The sequence below is a fragment of the Gracilinanus agilis genome, chromosome 2 (assembly GCF_016433145.1).
Source record: "Gracilinanus agilis isolate LMUSP501 chromosome 2, AgileGrace, whole genome shotgun sequence".
NCBI classification, from domain to species: Eukaryota; Metazoa; Chordata; class Mammalia; order Didelphimorphia; family Didelphidae; genus Gracilinanus; species Gracilinanus agilis.
The window spans coordinates 192,363,437-192,372,305 of NC_058131.1; the positions used below are offsets into that span (position 1 = coordinate 192,363,437).

General features: G+C 31.2%; 1 non-coding gene across 1 annotated transcript; it reads right to left on the bottom strand.

The window, feature by feature from the left end:
- Nucleotides 1–6,514: 6,514 nt before the first annotated feature.
- LOC123238303 lies at nt 6,515–6,621 on the bottom strand. Its single transcript, XR_006505506.1, has one exon. It is a non-coding gene; the product is annotated as a U6 spliceosomal RNA (small nuclear RNA).
- Between the last annotated feature and the right edge of the window lie 2,248 nt (nt 6,622–8,869).

Below are 8,869 nucleotides of genomic sequence, written 5' to 3' on the forward strand. Positions count from 1 at the left end.
ATATATATATATATATATATATATATATATATATAATGCAGTGGAATTAATTATTGGTTCTGGGATAAGTAAGGGAAAGAACATGAATCATGTATCCATGGAAAAATATTCTTATTTAATTAATTTTTTTAATTTTAAAAAATAAAATGAAATATATAGAAAAAATTTAATTGTTAAAGTTTTGTTTCCACATTTAATTAAAAAGTAATAGTAATTTAAAGGGAAAAAATAAAGCAGAACTCAGCAACATGTTTATAAGAACCATAACTGAAACAGAAACATATACACAGAGTTAACATAAGGAGCTGGAATAGAATCTGTTTTGTTTCAGCTGTTTCCTTTTTTAAATACAACATTAGCAGTCATGATCTCAGAAAAAACTAAACTAAATCGAAAGTGATAATCAGGGGAAATTCCTTTTCCTAAAAAGGAATCAGCAACAATGAATTAATATCAACACTGAACATAAAAATGGCATAGCATCTGAATTGTGGAAGGAAAAGTTTAATGAATTGCTGAAGAAAATAGATAGTAAAATTATCCTAGTGGGGAACTCCAATTACCCTTTTTACACCTAAAGATACTCATAAAATAAACAAGAAAGAATTTAAGGAGTCGAATAGAATTTTAGGAAAAATAGATATGATAGAAAGTTAGAAAATATTGAATGGATAAGTAGTATACTGAGTGTGACACTTTCACTAAAACTGACTGCATTTTTTCTGACATACATTTTAAAACCTCATAAAATATTTAAAAACAAATATAAAGTTTGTGCTTTTTCTGATGACATTGCAACAAATTTTACACAATAAAGGGCCTTTGATGTATAGATTAAAAATCAATTGGAAAATAAATAATCTAATACTAAGGAATTGGTGGAACAAAAAATAAATCATAGAAAAAATGTATTGATTTGAATAAAGAAAATAAGAAAATATATCAAGTAGAAGGAAATAGTAAAACTATATTATATTTATTATATTATATTTAATATATTATACTATGTTATACATAGCAAAACTTGGGGAGATTTTATAACTAAACATTTATATCAATCAATCGATATATCAATAAAAGTGAAGAATTATAGATCAACAAATTGGGAATGCAAGTAAAAAACTCAAAAACAATCAATTAAAAACTGTCTATCAAATAAAATTTTAAAAAATCTTGCAAACTAAAGGAGAGATTACTATTAAAGGTAAATGTTAATTAAATGAAGAAATAAATAAAATTAGGACTTTTTGGGGGTCAACAAGAAATAAAATATATGAACCATTAAGTAATTTGGGTATTTTTTAAAAAGAAAACCAAATTACCAGCATAAAAATTAAGAGTTAATTCACAACAAAAGAAATTAAATAAAAGCTATTATTAGGAGATATTTTGCCCAACTATATGGTAATAAAATTGATGATATAAAAGAAACATCAATATTTGCAAAAATAAATAGACTAGGAGGTGAATAGACTAGGAAATAAAATACTTTTATGAACCTATCTAAAAAGGAGAAATTAAGTAAGCCATAAATAAAATCACTAAAGAGGAGAAGGGTGAAACAAGACCATGTGTGTTTAAAAGTCTCAAACTATGTCTCAAATACAATTTACTCTCTACTAATGGGAAGATTTAGGTTCAAATCTAACCCTAGACACGTCCTACCTGTGTCACCCAGGGCAAGTCACTTAATGCAGTTGCCCAGTTAACCCAGACTTCTTTTGCCTTGAAATCAATACTTAAAAATTGATTCTAAGACAGGACATACATTTTTTAAAAAGTGATTTCTATAAAATATTTAAAGAACAATTAATTCCAAATACAACATAATTTTTTTAAAGGTAAGAAAGTGTCCTGCTAAATTCCTTCTGTGGAGAAAATATTATATTGATATCTAAAGCAGGGAGACACAAAAATTATTAAATAAAATTTAATAATGAATGTTAATGAAAATAATTTAAGTACTAGAAATGAAGTTACAAGAATATGTTTCAAAGATCATATACTGTAACCAGGCTGTATTTATACCCGGAATATAGAACAGATCTTCAACATTTGGAAAACACAAAGAAGAATTAACTGTATCATTAATAATAATAAAATAACAAAATCAAAGTATTTTCAATAGAATACATATATTCCTTTAAGCATACACACATGCACACTCCCTTGAAAGCAAAGGAATCTATAAAACTTTTCTCAAAGTGATAATTAGTATGAATTTAAAATCAAATGCAAGTGTTGTCTGTAATCAGGAGGAACTGGAAGCATTTCCAAAAGATCAGGGGTGAAGCTTAGATGTTCATTATCATTATTTTTATTCACTGTTGAACTAGAAATGTTAGGTATAATAATAAGATAAAAGAAAAAAATTGAAGGAATTAGTAAAGAGGAAAGAAAATTATAACTTTTGGAAGTTGATATGATGACTTAGTGAATCATTAAGAGTCAAGTAAAAAAAACGAGTTGAAACAATTAACCACTTCAAGAGTGTTGCAAGAAATAAAATTGTTGTTATTTAGTTGTGTCCAACTCTCCTGGATCACATTTGTATTTTGCTTACCAAAGATGAAAGGGTGGTATTTCATCTTTATTCTCCAGATTATTTTACAAATGAGGAAACATAAGAAAACTGGATTAAATAACCTGTCCAGGCAAACAGAGCTACTAACTATCTAAGGACAGATTTGAGTTTAGGAAGGTGTTTTTGTGATTCCATTTGCTACCCAGCTACCCCTAGAAAATAAAATAAATCCAAATAAATCATAATTTTTATATATGTTGCCAACAAAGCAAGATGAGATAGAAATGGAAATTCTATTTAAAATAACTACAGGCTTTATTGTGATATTACTCTTGTAATAATTGTGATATGCATGAAATCCACAAAATCTTTATAAACACAATAACAAGACATGTCACATATAAAATTAATAATTAGAGAAATAGTAATTGTTCTGCATATGCAGTGAATTATAATTAAAATGACAGTATTATTTATTACTTATTTAACACCATTCTTCTTAAAGCACAAAATTTATTTTATAGGGTTGAAAAATATTTTTTTAACATTTAAATATATTTATTTTTTAGAAAAGTTAACATGGTTACATGATTCATGCTCTTACTTTACCCTTCCCCCCTCGGCCTTCCCCCCTCATAACTGATGAGCATTTCCACTGGTTTTAACATGTGTCATTGATCAAGACCTCTTTCCAAATTGTTCATAATTGCATTGGTGTGGTAGTTTAGAGTCTACATCCCCAATCATATCCTCCTCAACCCATGTGTTCAAGCAGTTGCTTATCTTCTGTGTTTCCACTCCTGCAGTTCTTCCTCTGAATGTGGATAGCATTCTTTTCCATAAATCCCTCAGAATTATCCTGGGTCATTGCATTGCTGCTAGTACAGAAGTCCATTACATTCTATTATGCCACAGGGTATTGGTCTCTGCGTACAATGTTCTTCTGGCTCTGCTCCTTTCTCTCTGCATCAATTCCTAGAGGTCTTTCCAGTTCACATGGAATTCCTCCAGTTTATTATTCCTTTGAGCACAATAGTATTCCATCACCAGCCATTCCCCAATTGAAGGGCATACCCTCATTTTCCAGTTTTTTGCCACCACAAAAAGCATGCCTAAAAATATTTTCATACAAGTCTGTTTATCTAGGATCTCTTTGGGGTACAGGCCCAACAATGGTATAGCTGGATGAAAAGGCAAGCATTCTTTTATAGCCCGTTGAGCATAGTTCCAAATTGCCATCCAGAATGTTTGGACTAGTTCATAACTCTACCAGCAATTCTTTAATGTCCCAATTTTGCCATACCCCCTCCAACATTCATTACTCTCTCCTTCTATCATTTTAGCCAATCTGCTGGGTGTGAGGTGATACCTCAGAGTTGTTTTGATTAGTATTTCTCTAATCATTAGAGATTTAGAACACTTTCTCATGTGCTTATTGATACTTTTGATTTCTTTATCTGAAAATTGCCTATTCATGTCCCTTGTCCATTTATAAATTAGGGAATGGCTTGATTTTTTATACAATTGATTTAACTCCTTGTATCTTTGAGTAATTAGACCCCTGTCAGAGTTTTTTGTTATAAAGATTTTTTTTCCCAATTTGTTGTTTCCCTTATGATTTTGACTATATTGTTTTTGTTTGTACAAAAGCTTTTTAGTTAGATATAATCAAAATCATTTATTTTACATTTTATAATTTTCTCTAACTCTTGCTTGGTTTTAAAATCTGTCCTTTTCCAGAGATCTGACAAGTATATTATTCTGTGTTCACTTAACTTATTTATATTTTCCATCTTTATATTCAAGTAATTCACCCATTCTGAATTTATCTTGATGTATGGTGTGAGATGTTGATCAAAACCTAATCTCTCCAATATTGTTTTCCAATTTTCCCAGCATTTTTTGTCAAATAGTGGATTTTTGTCCAAAAGTAGGGCTCTTTGGGTTTATCATACACTATCTTGCTGACATCACTTACCCCAAGTCTATTTCACTGATCCTCCCTTCTGTCTCTTAGCTAGTACCATATTATTTTGATGGCTGCTGCTTTATAGTATAGTTTAATATCTAGTACTAATAGGCCACCTTCCTTCATTTTTTAAAATTATTTCTCTTGATACTCTTGATCTTTTGTTATTTTAAATGAACTTTGTTAAAGCTTTTTTCTAATTCAGTAAAAAAGTTTTTTTGGTGTTTTGATAGGTATAGTACTAAATAGATAAATTAATTTGGGTAGAATGGTCATTTTTTTATATTAGCTCATCCTATCCATGAGCAATGAATGTTTTTCCAATTGTTTAGAACTAGTTTTAATTGTTTGGAAAGTGTTTTGTAGTTGTTTCCATATAATTGTGGTGTTTGCTTTGGTAGATAGATTCCCAAGTATTTTATATTGTCTAAGTTGATTTTAAATTGTGTTTCTCTTTCTACCTCTTGCTGCTCTAATGTGTTGGAAATATATAGAAATGCTGATGATTTGTGTGCATTTATTTTGTATCCTGCAACTTTGCTAAAGTTGTTAATTATTTCTACAAGCTTCTTAGTTGATTCTCTAGTATTTTTTAAGTAGACCATCATATCATCTGCAAAGAGTGATAGCTTAGTCTCCTCATTGCCTATTTTTATACCTTCAATTTCTTTTTCTTCTCTAATGCTACTGCTAGTGTTTCTAGTACAATGTTAAATAATAGAGGTGATAATGGGAATCCTTGTTTCACTCCTCATCTTATTGGGAAGGCTACTAATTTATCCCCATTGGATATGATGCTTGTTGATTGTTTTAGGTAAATACTGTTTATTATTTTTAGGAAAGATCCTTCTATTCCTATACTTTCCAGTGTTTTCAATAGGAATGGGTGCTGTATCTTGTCAAAGGCTTTTTCATCATCTATTGAGATAATCATGTGAGTTTTGTTTGTTAGTTTGTTGATATGGTCCATTATGTGGATGGTCTTCCTAATGTTGAACCAACCTTGCATTCCTGGTATAAATCCCACCTGATCATAGTGGATAATCCTCTTGATCACTTGCTGGAGTCTCTTTGCTAGAATTCTATTTAAGATTTTTTCATCTATATTCATTTGGGAGATTGGTTTGTAATTTTCTTTCTCTGTTTTTGATCTGCCTGGCTTTGGAATAATTACCATATGTGTGTCATAAAAGGAATTTGGTAGGACTCCTTCTTTGCTTTTTATATCAAATAATTTGTATAGTATTGGGATTAGTTGCTCTTTGAATGTCTGATAGAATTCACTTGTGAATCCATCAGGCCCTGGCGATTTTTTCTTAGGGAGTTCTTTGATGGCTTGTTCAATTTCTTTTTCTGATATGGGATTATTTAGGTATTCTATTTTTTCTGCTGTTAATCTAGGCAATTTATATTTTTATAAATATTCATACATATCACCTAGCTTGCTATATTTATTGCCATATAATTGGGCAAAATAGGTTTTAATGATTGCCTGAATTTCCCCTTCATTAGAGGTGAGGTCTCCCTTTTCATCTTTGATACTGTCAATTTGGTTTTCTTCTTTCCTTTTTTTATTAGATTGTCCAGTACTTTGCCTATTTTATCTGTTTTTTCAAAGTACCAGCTTCTATTCTTATTTATTAATTCAATAGTTCTTTTCCTTTCAATTTTATTAATTTCTCCCTTGGTTTTTTGTATTTCTAATTTAGTTTTCATCTGGGGGTTTTTAATTTGCTCTCTTTCTATTTTTTAAAGTTGCATGCCCAATTGATTAATCTCTGGCCTCCCTAATTTGTTAATATATGCACTCAAGGATATAAATTTCCCCCTGAGTACTGCCTTGGCTGCATCCCACAGAGTTTGGTAGGATGTCTCATCATTGTCATTCTCTTCAATGAAATTGTTGATTGTTTCTATGATTTCTTCTTTGACTAACTGGTTTTGGAGAATCATATTATTTAATTTGCAATTATTTTTTGATTCACTTGTCCAGGTGCCCTTACTAATTTTTATTTTATTGCAAAAATATGGAATGATTCATGAATTTGCATGTCATCCTTGTGCAGGGGCCCTGCTAATCTTCTCTGTATTGTTCCAATTTTAGAATATGTGCTGCCAAAGCAAGCACCGGGCTGAAAATTATTTAAAAATTAATCTGGTAGGGAAATAGGTCAGGAATATGAAGGAAATCATTTTAATAGGTTTGATTTGAATCTAACAACAGCAAATCTCAAACTCTGTTACAAAATTTTCTATTACAAAATTACAAAATGAGCAAATAACCTACTCTTTCATAAACTGAAAGATTCCTGCTATTGAGTCAAGGACTTTGCATTTGACAATATTGCCAGTAAAATTGGAAAGCAGTCTGGGATAAACTGGACTAAGACCAATATCTCATACCTTATATCTTATAAAAATGTATAAAAATGTAAGCTCAAAATGATTACATGTTTTGGAGATAATATAATGAGAAAATTAGTGCAACATGGAAGAAATTACCTGTCAAATCTATAGATTTGGGAAGATTTCATGACCAACAGAGAAACAGCAAGCTTCATGGGAGATAAAGCAGATAATTTTGATTGTGGTAAGTTCATTTTTTCCCAAATAAAACCAAAACACTTATAATTAGAAGAAAATCTGGAGATAGGGTTGTTGGAAACTTTTTAAAATATTTCTCTGATAAAGATCTCATTTCTCAATTACACAGGTAACATATATAGTTAAGGGATATGGAAAGGCAGTTTTGAGAGAAAGAAACTGAAACTATAAATAGTAGAAGAAAAAATGTTTAAAACACTAATAATTACAGCAATGAAATTTAAATAATTCCAAGACACTACCTTACACTTATCATATTGGTTAACATGACAGGAAAGGAAAAGGAAAATGCTGTGAACTAGTTCAACCACTATAAAAAGTAATTTTCAAATATGGGTAAAAAGCTATTAAACTGTGCACATCTTTTGACCCAGAAATATTATAGTTAGGTCTATACTTGAAAGAGATCAAAGAAAATTGAAAAGGACTCAAATGTTCAGAAGTATTTGTAACACCTCTTTTGTCATGGCAAAGAATCAGAAATAGGATGCTCATAAATTGGGAAATGGATGAGCGAGTTATATTACATGAATGAGATAGAATAATATTTTGCTGTAAGAAATAATGAAAGGTGTTAGGGACCAAGACTTTAAGAAAAGGTAGTCACTCTTCTAAGAATAGATATCATTCACTCTTCTAAGATAAGATATTGATCATAGGCCCAGCCATGCTTGGAGACAGTAAGACGCCACCAGAGATTTTCTATGCTCCCTTTCCGCGTTCCTTTCCCCCTTAGTATCTGCCCACCCCCTTCTTCCCTCAGCCTATATATCCTTGTCATAGATCTCTAATAAACGAGCCTCGTATCCATCAAAACGACTCTGTCTTGCACGCGAGGTCTCCCCTCTTCTTCCCCTATGGGTAATTAGGTTGCCGTTTCCCCGGACCCCTCGGTTGTGTCCGGCTGGACCCGGACAGAAAGGCAGAAACACTAATAGTTTATGATGAGCAGCTGTGAATGATGTAACTATTATCAACACAGCAAGGATCTAAGACAGATTGAAGCATACCATTATTTAATTTATTGCCCCTATGAATTTTCTCTTGTTTTAGCAATATTCTTTCACAATAAATTTTCATATTTCACAAAATTTATTTCACAATATATAAAAATATTTAAATATGTTTTGAATGATTATACTTGTATAATCTCTATCATATTACTTGCCTCTTGTGGAGAGAGAAGAGTGGGAAGGAAAGAGGGAACATGATTTGCTAAATTCAGAAGATAATTATTAAAAATTGCATTGACATATAATAAGGAAAAAATTGAAAATTTAAAAATATTTATGAGATAGTTTCACAGGAAAAAACTGAGACACATGAATAGTTTGTTCCCTATTGAGAGCCAGCTCCCTATATTGGGGTCCTGAGTGGTGTTGGTGGCTTAGGATTGTTAAGGCAGGAGAAAGAAAATGAGAACAACCAGACTAGTGGTTAGCCCATGGTGCTCTAACGCTATGGGACTTGGACTTTATTTTATACTGGTTTCAAACAAAGAACACAAAGAAAGAGTCACAGCTGCGAAGGGGTTACAAATCATACACAATCCATTAAAGTCTAAAAAGTAGAGATATGGGTGCAAGGACAAGGGCCAAATTCCAACCACCAATTAGTAGGGGTTTACTTCTGGGAGCAGAAATAAATTTCATGGAGATGTTTACTAATTGCGTTCTGCCTTGATTTACAGATCTGCTCCTGGTCAGATAGTCTGGACTAAATTGTCTGGCTCCAGTCCTTATCTAAGTAATATATTTTTTAGGGTTTAGGCT